This window comes from Balaenoptera physalus, assembly GCF_965194825.1.
Source record: "Balaenoptera physalus genome assembly, chromosome: 2".
In the NCBI taxonomy this organism is placed as follows: Eukaryota; Metazoa; Chordata; class Mammalia; order Artiodactyla; family Balaenopteridae; genus Balaenoptera; species Balaenoptera physalus.
This window is the reverse complement of record NC_138883.1, coordinates 72,103,180-72,123,407: the sequence shown is the minus strand read 5'-3', so window position 1 is coordinate 72,123,407 and position 20,228 is coordinate 72,103,180.

The following is a 20,228-nucleotide window of genomic DNA, read 5'->3' as shown; positions in this document are numbered from 1 at the left end:
TAGGTTGCTTCCATGACCTGGCTATTGTAAATAGTGTTGCAATGAACATTGGGGTGCATGTGTCTTTCTGAATTATGGTTTTCTCTGGGTATATACCCAGTAGTGGGATTGCTGGGTCATATGGTAATTCTATTTTTAGTTTTTAAGGAACCTCCATACTGTTCTCCATAGTGGCTGTATCAATTTACATTCCCACCAACAGTGCAAGAGAGTTCTCTTTTCTCCACACCCTCTCCAGCATTTGTCATTTGTAGATTTTCTGATGATGCCCATTCTAACCGGTGTGAGGTGATACCTTATTGTAGTTTTGATTTGCATTTCTCTAATAATTAGTGATGTTGAGCATCTTTTCATGTGTTTCTTGGTCATCTGTATGTCTTCTTTGGAGAAATGTCCATTTAGGTCTTCTGCCCATTTTTGGATTGGGTTGTTTGTTTTTTTAATATTGAGCTGTATTAGCTGTTTATATATTTTGGAGATTAATCCTTTGTCCATTGATTCGTTTGCAAATATTTTCTCCCATTCTGAGGGTTGTCTTTTTGTCTTGTTTATCGTTTCCTTTGCTGTGCAAAAGGCTTTTAAGTTTCATTAGGTCCCATTTGTTTATTTTTGTTTTTATTTCCATTACTCTAAAAAAGAGGTGGGTCAAAAACGATCTTGCTGTGATTTATGTCAAAGAGTGTTCTTCTAAGGAGGCATCTCCCCAACCAACTGCCTGCCTATTTCAAGTCACTGTTTACAGCAAAATATTTGTAGGTACATTTAGTGTTGATGAATTGATCAGACCACCAAAATACTACATATTTATTTAATAACACATAGTTTTATTCCTCAAGTTTTTGATGGTGTTTTGTTACTTTTTATTTTAAAAGTGTCACTTCTAACTCAGCAACATTGACTACTTCACTTACCTGTGGTATGCCTCGGTTTCCCAAAATTTGGGAGGCTTAAGTAAATCCTTGATATTAGGAATAATATCTACATTTTCTACATCCCCAATATTGCCTACATAAAGAGGACCATATAGAAGGCACTAATATATAACTGCACATTACGAAAAATGAGATAATGTACATTATCCAGAGATGGACTCACTGCCCTTGGCTTTCTTCTATAGTTTTATGAAAAAAGAATGGCTTACCACCAGAAGACTGTTGCCTGTCCATTACCAATGCTAGGCACTTTAAAAACGAGGCACATTCTGGAGAGAAGAGACTGTGGGGAGTGAGTCTGCTCTCCTCAAGGATTGTCTGTCTTAAATTTCTCAAGGTGAACACCATTGCCTAGAGGGAAGCATAATAAATTGCTTCCCCAGCTCTGATGTTGTTTAAGGACACAGTTTCTGAGTCTAGTGGCTTCATTACTCTCTAACCTGGTGGGGAAAGAGACCTCAAAAGGGATTTTTATGGAGCTTTCTTTGCCCTTTTATATACCCTAATGTATATTACTGACTGTCCCTACCAGCAGACAAAAAGGAAGAAATAGGTTTGGAATACACAGCTGATTCTGGACACCCAAGAATCATGTTGTTGTTCATCCTCAAAGCAGTATTTGAATTGTTTCTTTTGCTCTTTCATCACTTCATCACTGAGCTCAATTTATAGTGATTGAATATTTTTTAAATTGTGTATGTATGTGTGTATATACTCTTTATATATATATAGAAACACACACACACACAAGCCCACAAAACTCCCTAGAAGAGCCAACACTTTGTGCTGCATGCTACAGGAAGAACCTGGGGTGGGGTGTAACTAACAAAGTAAGCAGGTGTCAGAAAACCTGGAACTGAGTTCTCAGACTGTCAGTGATCATAGGTGGGTTTCAGACATCCAGGGGGAATTCTCTAGGCTGCACACTTTACATACAGTATTTCCCCATACTGTGCTTCACTAGTCCTTGTCTAATTTAAATGATACCCTAAAGCAGCTGTGATAAGAATAGGCCAGCTTATTTTTATAGGCCCTACTTCCCCAGGAGGCAGTCTGGTTGGAATTCACTCACCACAGAGGTGCTCTGGGATCTGTGGACATGTGTTTCAGTGGGGCAGAATGCACCTAAAGGTGTCTACTCTTTAACTAACCTATCCATGAATCTGTTACAGCACAGAGTTGGTTCTTTTCTCTTATTCCACTCAATATTTCAACGCTTTTTCTTACTGTTTCCCACTGTGATCTATAACTGACACTTCTCAAAAATGAGACAGAAAAGCAGAAGAAACTTCAATTAGTGCACTATTTTTCAAATAGAAGTGCCCTGGCTAAAATTAACAAAGAATATTGGTTCCTTTGACCTAAGAATTAACCTATTGACTTTTATGACTTTATTTTCACAGACATCCAATTCTATGTGCCTGAAGAAAAGAAGAAAATAGAGCATTGCCATATGGACAGTTCTCAAAACCAACTGTAGTCAATAATTCCTACCAAGGCCTTTAACAGAAGAAAGCCAAGGTGACTGACAGAAGGTAATCTCCTCTCCTATTCCACCATATGGTGGAAGATCTTGGAAGATGAGAACTTCTCAGAGGTAGGCAGTCCCAAGAATAAGAGAATGTGCACAGAGAACGATTGCCTGCTATGTTATCCAGAACAGACTGAACTCTGTATATTGCAGTATCTGATGTCCTGGGATCATTCAGCCTACAAGGGGACCCACTCTATAGATTTTCTCTACAGAGAAAATCCCACTGGAAAATCCCACTCAATTGTGGGCTTCAGAGGGCAGGGATGTGTCTGTTTTTATTTTTCCCCCACTACCTAGCACATTGTCTGACACATGATGGGTACTCAAAAGACTCTCAGCATAGTATTACACAAGTAAGGAAAGGAGGGGAAACAATGAGACATATTTATCTGGTTATATATTAGATTTTTTTTTTGAGGTTTTCTTGCATGGTTTTTTTTTAACATCTTTATTAGAGTATAATTGCTTTACAGTGGTGTGTTAGTGTCTGCTTTATAACAAAGTGAATCAACTATACATATACATATATCCCCATATCTCCTCCTTCTTGCATCTCCCTTCCACCCTCCCTATCCCACCCCTCTAGGTGGTCTCAAAGCACCGAGCTTATCTCCCTGTGCTATGCGGCTGCTTCCCACTAGCTATCTATTTTACATTTGGTAGTGTATATATGTCCATGCCACTCTCTCACTTCGTCCCAGCTTACCCTTCCCCCTCCCCGTATCCTCAAGTCCATTCTCTACGTCTGCATCTTTATTCCTGTCCTGCACCTAGGTTCTTCATAACCTTTTTTTTTTTTTGATTCCATATATATGTGTTAGCATATGGTACTTGTTTTTCTCTTTCTGACTTACTTCACTGTGTACGACAGACTCTAGGTCCATCCACCTCACTACAAACAACTCAATTTCGTTTCTTTTTATGGCTGAGTAATATTCCATTGTATATACGTGCACATCTTCTTTAACCATGCATCTGTCAATGGACACTTAGGTTGCTTCCACGTCCTGGCTATTGTAAATAGAGCTGCAATGAACATTTTGGTACATGACTCTTTTTGAATTATGGTTTTCTCAGAGTATTTGCCCAGTAGTGGGATTGCTGGGTCATATGATAGTTCTATTTTTAGTTTTCTAAGGAACCTCCATACTGTTCTCCATAGTGACTGTATCAATTTACATGCTCACCAACAGTGCAAGAGGCTTCCCTTTTCTCCACACCCTCTCCAGTATTTATTGTTTGTAGATTTTTTGATGATGGCCATTCTGACGGGTGTGAGGTGATACCTCACAGTAGTTTTGATGTGCATTTCTCTAATGATTAGTGATGTTGAGCATCCTTGCATATGTTTGTTGACAATCTGTATATCTTCTTTGGAGAAATGTCTATTTAGGTCTTCTGCCCATTTTTGGATTGGGTTGTTTGTTTTTTTGATATTGAGCTGCATGAGCTGCTTGTAAATTTTGGAGATTAATCCTTTGCCAGTTGCATCATTTGCAAATATTTTCTCCCATTCTGAGGGTTGCCTTTTCTCACCACTATTATTCAACATAGTTTTGGAAGTTTTAGCCACAGCAATCAGAGAAGAAAAAGAAATAAAAGGCATCCAAATCGGAAAAGAAGTAAAGCTGTCACTGTTTGCAGAGACATGATACATACACAGAGAATCCTAAAGATGTTACCAGAAAACTACTAGAGCTAATCAATGAATTTGGTAAAGTAGCAGGATACAAAATTAATGCACAGAAATCTCTTGCATTCCTATACACTAATGATGAAAAACCTGAAAGAGAAATTAAGGAAACACTCCCATTTACCACTGCAACAAAAAGAATAAAATACCTAGGAATAAACCTACCTAAGGAGACAAAAGACCTGTATGCAGAAAACTATAAGACACTGATGAAAGAAATTAAAAATGATACAAACAGAGGAAGAGATATACCATGTTCTTGGATTGGAAGAATCAACATTGTAAAAATGACTATACTACCCAAAGCAATCTACAGATTCAATGCAATCCCTATCAAACTACCAATGCCATTTTTCACAGAACTAGAACAAAAAATTTCACAATTTGTAATGGAAACACAAAAGACCCAAATAGCCAAAGCAATCTTGAGAAAGAAAAACAGAGCTGGAGGAATCAGGCTCCCTGACTTCAGACTATACTACAAAGCTACAGTAATCAAGACAGTATGGTACTGGCACAAAAACAGAAATATAGATCAATGGAACAGTATAGAAAGCCCAGAGATAAACCCCTGCACATATGGTCACCTTATTTTTGATAAAGGAGGCAAGAATATACAATGGAGAAAAGACAGCCTCTTCAATAAGTGGTACTGGGAAAACTGGGCAGGTACATGTAAAAGAATGAAATTAGAACACTCCCTAACACCATACATAAAAATAAACTCAAAATGGATTAAAGACCTAAATGTAAGGCCAGACACTATAAAACTCTTAGAGGAAATAGACAGAACACTCTATGACATAAATCACAGCAAGATTCTTTTGGACCCACCTCCTAGAGAAATGGAAATAAAAACAAAAATAAACAAATGGGACCTAATGAAACTTAAAAGCTTTTGCACAGCAAAGGAAAACATATATATTAGATTTTGTTGCTTCTTATTGATGGAGCAGCACAGTGACCTCTATTTTTAATTTCACAAAGCTGCTGGCATTTGTTCAGCATTACAGTGTACTCTTGACTGATCCTTTATCACCATATGCCCCAGTCACCCACTGAGGTCTCAACTGGCAGTTACTCAGTATGCCCCAAGTATAACTTTGTGACCACAGGAGTTGGTGTTTTCTGTAATTATGCTCCTGGGCTGTGAAATCTGTCCCCTGTTGTGATTAAGAGAGGATCGTCTGTTGTAGAAATTAGGTTAAAGTAAAGGAGGTACATGTATTTGCTGATATCTTTAATCTTTGCTAGTTTTTAAATTCTATTTTTATTCGATTTTTTTTATTCATTGCATCACCACTTGATAAATTGGTAATAATTATAACAACCAACACATATAATTTTACCAAGTGCCCAATATTGTTTAATTCTCATATAAACTTTATTGGAGGTACTGTAATTGGCTTTATTTTACAGATAAAAAAAACTGAGGGACAGAGAGTTTAAGTAACTTAAGCAACACAACCAGGATTCAATCCAAACAGTCTGTCTCTAATACTATGATAAATATATTTTAAATGTATTTTAACTATATATAAATGTGTTGTACATATGTGTGTATGAATGTATAATATGTATAATTTTAAAGTAGATAGCACTTTAAGTTTGAAAAATGGCTGATATTCTTGCAAATTGTATATTACAGCAACATATGAGCAATTATACAGCAACAACCATCTCCATGTTCTGGCCACTACACTGCTTTATACATCAGATCTTAATACACACAAGTGAGATCCCATTTTACAGAGTACATCATTGGTTTGTATGATACTCTCTCAAGGTATTTTCTAGTAAATGGCATTGTAATAAATTAAACCCAGGCTAATTCCAAAGCCACACTCTTAGAAAATAGGGATATGTAACAGAGTGTGGTCATATAATATTTAAAATCTAAGACCACTTCATTAGGAATATGAGTTAAATGTTGACAAATTGGGACATATTTTGGCAAACATGTTATAGACTTGGTATCTAGTTTCAGATTCCTTTGTTTCCTTCTCCATCTCCACGCCCCCAGTCTGCAACCATCTCCATGTACGGTCACAATACCACACACACACACACACACAAACACACACACACACACACACACACACACACACACACACACACACACACACACACACACAGAGAATCAAGTGAAATGAATCCCAGAGACTTATTGATATAAGCCCCTAAAAGGAACAGGAGATAAGAGAGTCTTTGGATAAAAGAGCATTGGGTGTGTCATCACAGCTAATGAGTCATTTCTTTTTTCAAAAATTGTCTTGACTAAGGAAGTAGTCCTTGACAGTGTGAAGAAAGGAGCCCCAGAATGCGATACCCCCTGGCCAGTAATTCAAGAACTTAATGTAACATACCAGAGAATGTGTGTGTGTGTGTGGTGGGGGGGAGTTCCATCAGGCAAAAGAAAGAAAAAATTTAAAGACTGTGAGGAGTGGGAATATTTATCTAGTTTGATAAGTAGGTGGTTTTGTGGCTGGGGCTACATGAGCAAATAGGACAATGCAGATGATGAGATTAGACAGGTTAAAACTAAACAAGAAGGCCACAAAGATAGACCAGCACTGCTCAGTTTGTGGAGTTGAAGCTAACTTCTCTACTTTTCTGAGAAAGCAGAAATGGGTTCCATCATGCCCCTTCCCATCAAGAGGAGTCCCAGGTACGTCACAGGGCACACTGGCCTTATTAATGGGTCTCCTCCTGTGTTCTAGTTAGAACAGAGAGAAAGAACACTAGCTGGATTTTTCACCTGTGCTATCAGAAAGGTCAGAGTTATATCTCAGTGGAGACGCAAAAAACAGTGGTTGAAAAGGAGTCCTGAGGGCTTGATTCTATGTGGGGTCCGGGGGATACCAAGATGAATCTAATGTGGTTCTTGCTTTCCAGGAGTTCCCAGACTTGTGAGGGAGATTGGCAGGGGGCCAGAGTTCCGATTCCCCAAAATGAGAGGAATGACAGAGAGGGGTCAGAGGAGGGAGCCAGAGAGCCTCTTCTAGGTCGGGGCAGGGCTTCCGGGTAAAGGTGATAATTTGAGCTGCCCTTTGTTTTTGTTTTTTAATCTGTATACTATCTAATATGACCAGGGCATAGCGACTAGTGCAGAGAGGACTGGTCTAGACCTGAAACCTGTAAAATTTCAAAGGATTTGGTTTGTTTTGTTTGTTTCAATTGCTTTATTGAGATAAAACTGACATATGATAAACTGAACATGTTTAAAGTGTACAAGTTGACATATCTGACATACGTGTATACTCATAAAACCATCAGCACAATCAGGATAACAGACATATTTATCACCCACAAAAATCTCATGTCCCCTTGGAAATCCCTCTCTCTCACCCTTCCAGAACATCCTCTCATCCCCCATCTCCAATAAATCACAGATCAGCTTTCTATCACTATAAATTAGTTTGCATTTTCTAACAACTATGATTTGTTATGATTTTCTATGATTTATGGAATCATACAGTATGTACCCTTTTTTCATTCAGCGTAATTGTTTTGAGTCATCTATTTTGTAACACATATTGATAGTTTACTCTTTTTTAATGCTGTGCAGTAATCCATTGTCTGGATGTACCACAATTTATTTATCCATTTATCTGTTGATAGACATTTGGGTGGCATTCAAATTGTTGCTATTACTTCCACACATACTCTCCTGGCTCCTGCTGGTATGTTAGATAGGTTCTGTAGATTTTCCCTCCTATGGCAGGCCCAGCAATTCCTCAGATAGCTTACATTGTGACTTTACCCTAGTTACTTGTCTGAAACCAAGAAGGTAGGTGGAATATATCCTGAGATAGTGTGTGCTACCTTGCAAGTCACATAACTTTCCATCATCTCCAAGCAAGGGAGGAGTGGGTCACTTTTGCAAGTTCAGAGGCTAAGGGGTTTTAAGGTTTTTGAGTGCATTAATCATAACATCCTATCTTATATTTTAGGATTCCACTCCTAACCAGGCCCCTGACTTGGACAGAGCAGATCTGCTGAGATGGCAAATCAACACTCTTTGGAATTCTACCCTTAAAATTGAATCCTGAGCTTAATCCTCAGCTTTTTCACCCCTCAGGCTGCAGGAGATAAGAATTTATACGCTTCCAAAGCAGCTCTTTGACTTTCACATTTTGCCTTGAATTGGTGATTAATCATCCTTACCCTTTCATTGTCTTTCTTCCATGCTTTGATAGTATTAAGCAACATTCATTGGTTCCTAGGATTCTTACAATTACTACTACCCTAAAACCTCTCAAATGCTTGAGATACTGCACCTGTCAATGGATTCCCAACACCAGTATCCCATTCCAATTCACCACTGGTGTAAGTTTTAACAGTTCCAACACTATGGTATGCTGTTATGGACTGACTGTCTGTATTTCCCCAAAATTCATATGTTGAAACCTTACCCTCCAATGTGCTAGTATTACGAGGTGGATTCTTTGAGGGTAATTAGGATTAGATGAGGTCATGAGGGTGGGGCCCTTATAAATGGGATTGATGTTTTTTAAGAGTTACAAGAGAACTTGCTTTCTCTCTCTGATCTCTGCCATTTGAGGATACAATGAGAAGTCAGCAGTTTGCAAGCCAGAAGACAGCCCTCATCAGAACTTGACCATGCTGGCATCCTGAGCTCAGATTTCCAGCTTACAGAACTGTACGCAAACAATTTCTAGCCACTAGTCTATGGTTCTATGTTACAGCAGTCTGAGCTGACTGAGACTCATGTCAAGGTCTATAACAGTTCCACCTACCACCGATAATGGGTAGTCTATTGCCAAACTGTGGCTGATCCACTCTCCAAATCCCACTTTTTAATCTATTCCTAGGACCACTCTTGTCATGAATTGCCTTTGGTCAAGTTCTCCAGGAAACAGATTCTGAGATGGAGATGCATACACAGGACATTTACTAAATGATATGTGGAACAATGCTGTGAGGGAGTGAGGGAAGCATGCCTGGGCAGAGGGGGACATTGAACTGAGACATATTTACAAGTTAAGATCTAAGCTATCCATAATGGAGGTCTGGAGCTAGGATTGCTCTTTATAATTCTCCTGAATTGAGCCCTGGAGGATGGGTTTTGGTACTCCATATATAACAGTCACTGAATGCAGGCTGCTCCTGGAAAGGAGAAGCATAACCTTGGGCAAGGCAGCTCCCTTTTGCTGAAGTCAATCCCCAGGAAATTACTCAATTAAGAACTTCCAACAACTAACATTTCTGCCAGTTGAGAAAATAGGATACTGCAGAGGGCATCTGGGTGGCACATCACAGCATGTACTGTCATTTATCAGGCAGGTGGTGGATATAGATTTTGAACTAATCTCATTTTATGTTCTTACTCACTGCCTCTTACATCTCTGATGCATCTTCTCCTTCCATTCTCCCCTAACTGTCATAGATTGGACCTTCATTATCTGTTTACTAAAATACTGTGATATTCTGCTCTTCCTTACTCATCTCTGTCCTCTTCAGTCTGGCTTTCACACTGCCACCATGATGATCCTTCTGAAGTGCAAATCCTCTGTATGCTACTCACATTTGTTCAGTGACACCCCACTGCCTATAAGATAAACTCCAATAACTCAACATGACGTGAAAACCTTCATCTAGTTTCTATCTCCTTGCACAATTCCATCTCTGTAGACTCTCCCAACTGCACCTACATTCCAGCCAAATTTTAAACCACTCAACAGTTCCATGTTCTTTTACAATTCTTGAGATTTTTCACATGCACAACCTTCTACCAGAAAACTCCTTCCTCCCATCATCAATCTTGTGAACTCCTAATAGGTCTTCAGGACCCAGCTCAAACTCAGGATACCCTCGAGCAGCTGAGATGACTTTATGCATTGTTTTACCAATTTGTCTGGTGCATATCTATATTAATGATATATTCTTCATATTTATTTGTCTATATCCAAAGCTCAAACATGAATTCCTTGAAAGCAGGTACCATATCTTATTCATTGGTCACTCTCCGGTGCATGGCATTTATTTGGTGTTCATGAATGTTTGCTGAATAAATTAAAAAAATTAGTGAGTGAACTAGTGAATTAATGTGACTTTCTTCCTTTTATCTTTACCTAAATGTACTCCATATGTCTCATGAAATCTTTATGTAAATATTTAGAATAAGTTTCATAGGCAGTCAAATACACTGTCCTTCCAAATATCTTTCTAAGGGTTTGATTCTATACAATGATAACTTAACCTTTTCTGCTTCTTCATTTTTCTTTTCCTTCCAGCTCCTACTGGCCTTTATGATACATATATAAGTTAATAGAGCAAGTGAAATAGTTAACAGGTAAATTAGTTGGTAAGAATGAGGTCAAGAAGAGAAAAACTCTTATTGCTAATGCCTGCTATATCAATGCAAGTCTTAAATACCACCACACTTGTAAAGTCAGTAAAGCTGACAAAAATGCATTTTCTAAATGCACTTCATCAATCAGAGATAACTACAATTTTTCTCTTAATATAATTTCTTCTGGTCTTTGCATGTATGCAGGTGTACTTATTTTTCACAGTGTGTGGATCATACTATGCACAAAGTTCTATATCCTGCAAATTTACTTACCATTTTATTGTGACCATTTTCCTACATCTTTCCAAACATAAATTTTAATGAATACATAATTTTCCTTTGTGGAATTTGCATAATCAACTCTTGATTTTCTAAGCTTAGAGAGATAAGTTCTACTGAAAATGAGATGGCTATCTAATATCTTCTAGGATAACTAGTTTGTCAAGTAGCATCTGCAATATAGAGAAGTTAAAGGGAAAGAGAAGTGTTGAATCTAAACACACAGTTGTTGGGTTTTTCTCCCCATGGAAGAAATTTATTGGTTAGCATTTCTTTGATATTAAATAGTGAAGAAGATTTCAGCAAGTTACTGAAAGGTCTTAAATTAAGGATTGATTGATTAATATTTCTATATAACTTCCCCCATTTCATCAATATGGCACTTTAGGCCTTTTCTCTCTTGCATCATTATGCACTGACCTTTCCATTGTTAATGCTTCTATTCTATGCCTGAGTAGAGAGAATTTTTTCCCTCTTTTCAGAGATTAGCTGTGAAGAAAATTTATGTGACATTCGGAAGAATTATTTCCACCCTACCCTTTCAAATGCCTTTCTGACATCTAATGATGTAATTGAGCTACATTAATTTTAGGGAGCATCTATATTTGCATAATAATTTTTTTATTTTTAATGTACTTCAAAATATGCATTGCTTCAAAAGTAATGCAGTATTTTTTGCAAAAGATATTACACTGCATTTAGTTTGTTACTTTGTTACAGTATACTTTGCATTTCATGATTGTTATAAACCTTGAGTCAATGTCAATATTATAAGGTTTTTTCACTTTATCCTGTCATCAATATGCAAATTTTCTCACTATGAGCCATATGTTGATGTCCAAAAACACCAAAAATATTTTTAATACAGATTATTACACAATAACATTTTCTAAGCCCAAGCTTTTCAGTATCTGTCCTATGTAGCTCTACTTCTTTAGGATGATAAAGGGAACCATACGAAATAGGGACTTTTGACTACATATGTTAGCATAAAGTTAGGTTTAATAAATGACTTGCTTCTTTACCAATAGTACAATACTTCTTGGAGCCACTAAAGGAATAACAGAAGAAGAACAAATAAGAATAGAATAAGATTCACTCTGAATCTCAAAAAGGATGCAGTACTTCCTCTTCTCCAGCCATTTACCAGAATACTCTATCCTTCCACTATAGAACTGATTATTCTGGAATATACTGGTCTAAATACGTCTTTGCTATTTCAAACATTTCTGTTTTCCAATTTTCTTACCAATTGACATAGTAAGAATACTATGAGTTGTAGGAGAGAAAAGTGGACTGAGGAACATTAAAAGGCAATGTTTTAGATGTTCATCAGGAAAGAGCACTTGGCCAAGTGTCCAAAGATGACTGAGTCTCCATGCCTCATTCAACAGGTTTCTGCCCAGTTTGAGACATTTCCCAGTTTAGAGTAGCTTAAAATTTGTTCTTCTCTTCTCTCTTTGCAGGATTGACCTTCAATATATATTCTGAATCTGATTATTTCTTGCTACCTCCATCACTACAGTTCTAAGCCAAGCAATGATCATTTTTCTAAATACAACAATAGTCTCTTCATGGGTTTCTGGACTTCCATTGCTGCTCCCTAACATCTATTCTTGACACAGCAGCCAGAGGTATTCCTTTAAAATGTAAGTCAAGCATACAGTCTGACACTCTAATGGCTTAGGGTTAAAACCAAAACCTTTGCCATGAGCTACAAATATATATATGACCCAGTCCTTGCCCTCCCCCCAACTTTATTTCCACAAACATTCCTTACCAAACTTACCACCTTACCTTTCCTCAAATATACTGAGCACACACCCATCTCTGTGTCTTTGTACTTGTAGTTCCCTCTCCCTAAAAAGTTCTCCCCCTAACTATCTGTGTAGTTTGTTAATTAATTTCTTTCAGAGAGTAAATGAATAAATGAATAACTTAAAACTTGGATAGCTGTTATCTTCCATGAAGGAAGCTGACCTGCATGATAGAATATGCAGAATCAGCTTGTTTGACCTTAATTCTGTATGATTAGATAAATGTAAGAGTTTAAAAAAAAAAGATCCTAATGTGAATATAAAAAATATTTAGGAAAATAAAATTTGAGAGAAGAAAAGCCTGAATTTCATATTCCCCATTTAGGATTATCTATATCATGATAGACTGAGAGACAAATGTAAATGTCCTTCTGTTTTTCTTTTTTCTTCTGAGTCACAGAACCCACTATGGTAGAGCTAGAAGTGACTCTGAAGATCTTCTACAATAACCTCTCCATTTTCAAAGTAAAATGAGACACAGAAAATTAAGTGATTTCCCCCAAATCTCATAGCTAGTATTAGAAGCATCACTAGTAGGATATGTATTTCCTACCTCCCAATCTAGTGTGTTTTGCGCTACCCCAGATGTTTAACATTTTGTGCTATAAAGTAAGATATCCAGAGGCACACGCATTGGCCGCAGGGCCATAATTATAGCTTCACAGTAGACATGGGATGAGAATTTGGCTGGATTTCTTTGTTTAGAGCTGAGAAGAAAAATCTGCTATGCTGGGTATTGTCTCTTCTTGCAACTTAAGAAACATCTTCCAAAATGGTCCTGGCTTTGCCTCACTTTCTGCAAAATATTTAAGTTCAAGTAGAAAAGCATACAAAACCGCTGAAGGGGTTTATAGTTGTATCCTTTTCCATATCAATATTCTATATGAAACTTGAACAGTTTTAGTAAAAAGTCTATACATCCCTCTGGCAGAATATACCCAAACCTTGAAGCCTCCTTTCATGAATAACTTCTGAACATAAAGCAGAATACTTTCATGTATGAGATACCCCTTAAAGCAACACTCAGTTTGAAAGACGAGAAAGAAAAACATTTTGTTTCTGAGCAAATATGCAGTTATTTTTGTGCTCCTCCTCCTTATTCCCATCAACTTTCAGTGATTTGATACTTCAGAGAACACTCTGATGAAAAGTTACAAATGTTCATTTTTTTAAAAAAAGGCATAGTATACTCAATCATATACCATATAAACCAATTGTAAGATTCCTTTCTTCTCTTAGAATGTTTTCAAGCCACATCGTCAAGTACATGGGCCACCTATTATGCCTCCAGCTAATGTAGGAGAGAAAAACACCAGAAATACGGACTTGAGTAACTGTTTGTCAGAGGCATTTGTAAATAAAAGCAAACTTGAGGGAATAATATATTCTTATGAAAGAAATCTTAGTGAATTCTAAAAATAGCCCAAGAAGAATTGTTTCATTTGTGGGAGATCATTACTGGTTTTCCTTTCAATGGTGTCATTCTCTTTCCATTTTCTCTCTTTCAATCTACTCTGCAGGATTATGACACGGAGGAATAAATTTTAAAGTAATTGCAGAAGAAGGCACATGCTCTCCACACATCTTTTTACCAATCAGCTGGTACATGGGCAAGTTAATTTCTATTTTCAGAGAACCTTATTGATATTGGTTTTTCCATAAACCTTTCATGGGAGTGGAGACTTGTTCAGCATTAGCAGCATTTCCATCCCCATATCAAGTAGGCTAAAGCAGCTGTTTACATGGAACATCAGTTGCAGTTTGAATGAGGTATGTATCCATATCCCTCACTGCCATGTTGAGCTATTCCCTTTCTTAATATTTCAGTACTAACCTACTGAGCACCTGGCAATTTCTTTTGCTCTCTTAAGCAGATCTGTTATACTGCTATTCTTTTCTGTCATGTTGTTAAATCCACTTAGTTCCATGAAAACACAATTGCTTTTTAAAATAATTATTTGCAATAAATGTAAATAAAATAGCTGCCTTGCACCCAATAAACACACAAAATTATTACCAGAGGACCTAAATAAATCAAGATGATTTTTTGCCTAACTCTACCTAATACTGTGTGTGTGTGTGTGTGTGTGTGTATTACTATCTGGCCAAACCAAGTGGAAGTTTTAAAGACAGTAGGAGTGATGACATCCTTCCTAGAAGACAGAAACTTGGAAAGAGGCACATACCACCTACTAGGAGGGATTTTGTTGGTGACTAATTACAAATTCTGTAGATTTTAGTATTCATAATCTCAGTTGGGGAGCTACTACTAAAATGAGATATTGAGAGGGGTCAAATCCTTTCATTTTCTTTCCCAATAGTTATTAATTTTGGCAAAAGATACTCCTTAGTTTTAAAATTTAATAGTAAAAAAAGAGGATCAGCACTTGGGAAAGGGCCCTATGAGGTGGGATGAAATCTCCAGGGGTTTTCCACAGAGAGCTCACAAAATGAAATTTTGAGTACAGACATGGTCTTTGTCGTTTATACTCCCATTTTCTCTCCCCTCTGTTCTTCCTTCTTCCTCATTTTCTTGGTCTGTTAATGAAAGTTTTCCACTTCTCCTGAATAAGTAAAAATGTGCTTGTCTCCTCAATTTAGCCAGAAAGGTCACTAAGACATTTTAAAATAATACTTCTTGGCAATATTTTAGGACTATTAAAATCTCTTAATTCTCAGAGGTTCCACCAGAATCACCACACTTTTTAGTTGATGACTATCCACAAGAAGAAACACCAAATACCATTTTCTTTTTTTCCCCCTTTTTACACAAGGGAAAGAAGTGTCAGGGGAAGAAATGGGTTCTAAATGGTCTAGGTTAGGATTCTGCCTAGACTACATCACTAACACATGAAATCCATTTCAGTTATCAGATCAAATTCAGAACGGGGTCACACAGTTCAAAATAGCCTTTAAAATTAAATCAGAAGGTTGTCCCCATTTCAACACTTTCTGAGAAGAATTATACTGTATCCTAGATGCACGTTGATCCATCCTGTCTGTCAGAGCTGCTTCGTTTTTCTCTCTGGAGGTTCCTCCGTTCTGGGGAAATGACTGCAGAGGTCAGGCATGTTCCCTGAGATTTCTCTCTCACCCTTGAAATCCATTCTTTGGCTTCTGATCTGTGGATGGGCACACTTAATAGGGTAAGGTTAATTGGAGTGAAGCTTTTGAACATCTTCCCCAAAGATCTTTAAATCCTCAAACTGAGTACAAATAGGTGATTAATTTCTGTTTTCTCAAGCTCACCATCTGGATGCCTTACAACTTACAACTTTTTGCTCCAGTGTGAGTTTAAAAGAGAAAGTATCCAGGTGTCATCTCTTTTTTTTTGTTTTTGCTTGTTTCCTCAGTAAAAATTTATAATTGTCTTTATGTTGTGCTATTGCACCCACCTCTATCCCTTTTTAGTGATACAAATGATGAAAACTCTTGATGGCATGATGCAATCGGGATCACGACTGCACCACCTCCTGCATCTCTGAACAGAACTTGGTGTTGGACATTGGTTGCACACAGCACTCTGGGGGCAGAGGTTGTGGAAGCAAAGGGGAAAGGAAGGTCTATCTGTTAAGTTCCTACTACGCTAGGTACTGTGATCTCTGTTTTATATCTGGTAGTATATTTAGTCTTTTTACAATATGCTTAAAGTTAGATTATACTCATAGTATAGATGATGAAATTCAAGATCAGGCAGGTCTGTGTGATATTAAATCCTGTAGCATGAAGCCATTAGTTTAGGCTCAGAAAGGGGATACTATGGACTGAATGTTTGTGTCCCCTCAATATTCATATGTTGAAGCCCTAATGGCATTTGAAGATGGTGCCACTGGGGGCAATTAAGGTTAGATGAGGTCATGACGGGGTTAGTACCCTTATAAGAAAGTCCTCTCTCCCTCTCTCTCTCCCCCGTTGCCACCCCCTCCACCTCATGCTCCCACAAAGAAGAGATCATGTGGGCACACAGTGAGAAGGCACCATCTGCATCTCAAGGGGATAGGCCTCGCCCAAAACCAACCATGTTGGTATCTTGATCTCAGACTTCCAGCCTCTAGGACTGTGAGGATATAAATTTCTGTTGTTTTAGCCATTCAGTCTATGGTATTTTGTTACGTCAGACCGAGTGGACAGGGGATTTCCTTGGCATTATATTTAGAAAGAGTTAGAAATAACCTGTAGGACTGGAATTCTATTTCCCAAAACATAAAAGATGGTAGAGAGTAGCTAAAAAAATGTGGAAGAAAATATTTTTTTTAATAATTTTAATTCATTGATTTGATATCAAGAAATTAAAAGAAATCCTTAGATACCAGAAATCTTAAAGGGAGAATCCATAGAGATGTGAAAACAATGAAGCAGGATTTTGCCCTCTGGCATCTGCCAATTGTTGATGGCCTACAGAATTTTAACTGACTGAAAAAGTTGAGTGTAGACAAGGGCTCATCCAAGGAGGAAGGTCAGATCAGAGACTCAAAAAATAAATCCAAGGCCCTAGAAAGGAAATAGCTACAGAGAGTAAACTTAAAACACACACACACACACACACACACACACACACACACACAAAGTGGAGACTATGGTGATAATTACCTTGGCTCCACGAAAAATGTGGAAAATATTTTGTCTCTCCTGAAATCTCCTGAACACCTTTGTGCAGTTGGAGGCCAGAAATCACATTACCTGTGTATTCTTTACCTCCTCCACCCAAAAAACGTGCAAACTAGAAACTGACTTCAAAGTGGTTCTGAGTCAAGCCTTAAACAACTTGTGTAGCTGTTACCATGGTTCTGCTTGTCAACCCTTGGCAAGCTGAGATAAGGGCAAAGAACCATGCTGGGCACTTGACGGAATGAGAGCGAAGAAAAGGTGGAATGGAAGTAAAAATTAATGATCTCAATAATGTGCCAGATGCTCTATGCTCACCATTCTATTTAATTCTCACACGTACCTGTGAGATAAGCAGTGCCTTCTCCATTTAAAGATTAGGTCACTGACATTCAGAGAGAGTAGGTAACTTGCTAAGGTACACACAGCAACAGCGTGGTGGAGCCACAGTGGTAGTCCAGTTCTGTGGCCTTCAAAGTCTTTGATTTATTTACAGCAAAAACCATGTCCCATGATAACAGCTATAATGTGTACACTAAATCTTGATGAATGAAGGGTGTATATTTCACACAGATATCATTAAAATCTAAGTGGGCTTTTGTTTGTTTGCTTTACTGCCAAACTGTCCTCAGGCAACACTGGAAAAGTCTTTAAAAATTCCAGGTCCTTAGGAGGTCATTTTAGGGATCCTGGAAATTGTAAAACAAATTGTTGTGAACAGGTTTTTTAAATTGTTTCTTGGCAGGAATTGAACCATCAAGTACAATGAATTTAATTGATTATGGAAGAATACTCCTTTGAGCTGATGCAGCAACTGCTTTTGGTCTGTTTGTGGCTTGAAATGTGAATTGCTGCAATGACGACCTGTGCTAGGGTTTTCCTGTTGGAAAAGTCTTCAGTGGGAAAAACTGGAAATATTTAAAGTGAAGTAAATTGTTTCCTAAGGCATGCCTTCTGAGTATGTAAAAGTGATTGCCTCTCCACAGCCTCTATGCTTAACTCTTACCTTGATTCTTTTTTCTCAGTCTTAGAATTGGATCCTCTGAGTAGAGACTTAAGACCATACAAATGCTCATGATTCTGAGCTCTGCCACTAGCTACAGCTGACCCTTGAACAACACAGCGGGGTAGGGGCGCTGAACCCCAAGCAGTGGAAAATCCGCATATAATTTATCTGGCCTTCCAAATCCATGGTTCTTCTGTGTCATATTCCACATCTGCAGAACTAACTGTGGATCAGGTAGTAGTGTAGTATTTACTCTTGAAAAAAATACCCATATAAGTGGACCCTTGCAGTTCAAACCCAGGTTGTTCAAGGGTCAATTGTAGTTGCATGGGCTTGGTCAAGTTGTTGACCCTCCTGCTTCAGTCTTCTCCTTTCTAAAATGAAGGAAATAATAATACCTACTACCTTATATAATGTTGTAATGACTGAAGAAGTTGATATCTCAATATATTACCTGGAATATGGCAGGCGGTCAATAAATATTAATTGATATTTTTAGTAATAGTAAAAAATAACTTTTAATATCTCTTAAATGTGATGATAACATCTGACATTACTGAAAATTTATGGATATAACTCTTGGACTGGCTGTTGGTAATTCTTTGGGATTTACAGAGAATGAGAGAAATTAGAAAAACTTAAGACAAGGGAAAAAAGGGACACAGGAAACGTGCATATCTAGAAAATGTCTGGAGTGGTGACTGAGTCTTATATGCCATTTGTCTGTTCTGTGTTGCAGTCTGACCAGGTTGGGGCCTGGCCTCCCATGTTAGTTTGCTATAGGCTGCCATAACAAACTGTGTGGCTTAGACAATAGAAACGTATTGCCTCACCATTCTGGAGGCTAGAAGTGCAAAGTAAAAATGTTGGTAGGTCCTTCTGAGGGCTGTGAGTGAAGGGTCTGCTCCAAGACTCTCTCCTTGGCATCTAGATGACTGTCTTCAAGTCTACATGGTCCACATGTCCTATTGGACTACAGCCAACCCTAATAACCTCATTTTAACTTGATTACCTCTGTAAAGACTCTATCTCCAAATAAGGTAGTATTTTGAAGTGCTGGAGAGTAGAATTTCAACATATGAATTTGAGGTAGACATAATTCAACCCATAATACTTTGCCCTTGTCCCTCAATATTCTTATCACATGCAAATATATTCATCACACCCAACACCCCCTCAAATCTTAACCCATTGCAGCATCAACTCTAAGTCTAAAATCTCATTTAATATCATCTAAATCAGGTAAGGGTGAAACTCAAGGTATGATTCATCCTGAGGTAAAATTCCTCTCCAGCTGTGAACCTGTGAGGCAAAAACCAAGTTATACAGTCAGGGGTCAGAGTACATGTACAAAAACTAAGAGGTGCAAACACTGGCCCATAGGAAGTCATGTGGTATGATGTCTAGGTCAGATTTGGGGAATAGCATGAATATCTTACTTTATTCCCCTCAAGACATTTATTATAAACATCAAAGGTAGGAGTTAAAAAGAGAGATACAGGAAACTATATACTGAAAAGCCTGATGTGTATATATAGAATAATCTTCCTGCTATGGACTGTGGAGTCTCAAAAAAAGTGAATCGCCAATCAAAGGCTGGATGACAAAATTATGGACCTGCAGATACGGGGTATATTTCTACAGTGAACAGAAGGAATGATCATGTAATTGTAAAGTACCTAAAACCTCAAGATCCAACTCAACAGCTTTTCTTTCTAAGCAACACAATTTCTTACAGAAAGCACCAAAACTACCTAATATACAATTTTGCCCACATAATCACCCTGAAAGCATTTATGTAATCAAAAGCAACCTCTGGGAATGGAAACTGGAATCTGGAAGTGAAACTCAAGAAAGATTTCATCATTGCACAAACAATTTCAAATTAAACACTAATCAGAGGGGAAAATTAGGTTTATTCACAGGGGCCACTCAAAACAACCCTCTTAATAATGTAGAAAATGGCTGTAGCTAAAGTCCCACAAGTCTAGACACAAATACATTTAAAATACAGCAAAGCCAGTCAATATAAAATGTAGCAAATAC